We start from the raw sequence: 1,440 nt of genomic DNA, 5'->3' as shown, positions 1-1,440 counted from the left end.
CCGCTAACATTAAAAATGAAAACTCAGGATCAAACACGTGACCTTGAGATCTACAGTGACGCTATCCCCGCTAACATTAAAAATGAAAACTCATTAGTAAGGTATTTAGCTAACTCATTGATATTTTAAAAGGAAATAATCACTTGCAACCAATTGCGGTATCCCGCTAATTCAAATATAAATAGTCCGCTTATGCAAATGGAAACAGGTGCGGTGAACGTGGAGATTAAACACGTGTTCTTCAAATCTTTAGTTTGACACTCTTCCAACTGAGCTATCTCTGCGAACATTAAAAATAAAAATTCATATGTAAAGCTAGATGCGAGCACATAAATAATTGTGAACCAAGTGCGGTGAACGTGGATCGAACACGTGACCTTCAGATCTTCAGTCTGACGCTCTCCCAACTGAGCTATCCCCGCAATCATTATCGTTGAAATTTTGAAATTTTAAAAATAAATAATAACTAATTTTTTATTGAATAGTCCGCTTATGCAAATGGAAACAGGTGCGGTGAACGTGGAGATTAAACACGTGTTCTTCAAATCTTTAGTTTGACACTCTCCCAACTGAGCTATCCCTGCGAACATTAAAAATAAAAATTCATATGTAAAGCTAGATGCGAGCACATAAATAATTGTGAACCAAGTGCGGTGAACGTGGATCGAACACGTGACCTTCAGATCTTCAGTCTGACGCTCTCCCAACTGAGCTATCCCCGCAATCATTATCATTAAAATTTTGAAATTTTAAAAATAAATAATAACTAATTTTTTATTGAATAGTCCGCTTATGCAAATGGAAACAGGTGCGGTGAACGTGGAGATTAAACACGTGTTCTTCAAATCACTCTCCCAACCGAGCTATCCCTGCGAACATTAAAAATAAAAATTCATATGTAAAGCTAGGTGCGAGCACATAAATAATTGTGAACCAAGTGCGGTGAACGTGGATCGAACACGTGACCTTCAGATCTTCAGTCTAACGCTCTCCCAACTGAGCTATCCCCGCAATCATTAGAAATGAAAATTCATCAGTAAAGATATTTTTGCTGATTCATTGAGATTTTAAAAAGAAATAATGACTAATTTTTTATTGAATATTATGCAAATAGAAACAGGTGCGGTGAACGTGGAGATCGAACACGTGAAGCAATCCTCGCTAACATACATAAAAGTGAAAGTTTTTAAGTAAAGATATTTTGTGACATAAGAATCGTGGGGATGTAGCTCAAATGATAGACCGCTTGCTTTGCATTCGAGAGGTACGGGGATAGATACCACGCATCTCCAAAATAAAACTATCTATTATTAAATATATTATTGAAAATTATCTCTTTTCAATTTTTCCTTATTCATGACAGGTTGAGTAGCGACATTTCTTCATTTTCACTATTATTGATGATGGAAAATTTAGGGTTTTGTGATGCAAGAATTGTGG

At 36.0% G+C, this 1,440-nt stretch overlaps 3 non-coding genes across 3 annotated transcripts; all 3 read right to left on the bottom strand.

The window, feature by feature from the left end:
• Positions 1-349: 349 nt before the first annotated feature.
• Positions 350-422, bottom strand: TRNAF-GAA. Its single transcript has one exon. It is a non-coding gene; the product is annotated as a tRNA-Phe (tRNA).
• A 227-nt stretch (positions 423-649) lies between these two features.
• TRNAF-GAA lies at positions 650-722 on the bottom strand. Its single transcript has one exon. It is a non-coding gene; the product is annotated as a tRNA-Phe (tRNA).
• Positions 723-938: 216 nt separating this feature from the next.
• TRNAF-GAA lies at positions 939-1,011 on the bottom strand. Its single transcript has one exon. It is a non-coding gene; the product is annotated as a tRNA-Phe (tRNA).
• Between the last annotated feature and the right edge of the window lie 429 nt (positions 1,012-1,440).

Source organism: Cucurbita moschata, unplaced genomic scaffold (genome assembly GCF_002738365.1).
Source record: "Cucurbita moschata cultivar Rifu unplaced genomic scaffold, Cmos_1.0 Cmo_Scf00149, whole genome shotgun sequence".
In the NCBI taxonomy this organism is placed as follows: Eukaryota; Viridiplantae; Streptophyta; class Magnoliopsida; order Cucurbitales; family Cucurbitaceae; genus Cucurbita; species Cucurbita moschata.
This window is presented reverse-complemented; position numbering and strand designations above follow the sequence as displayed.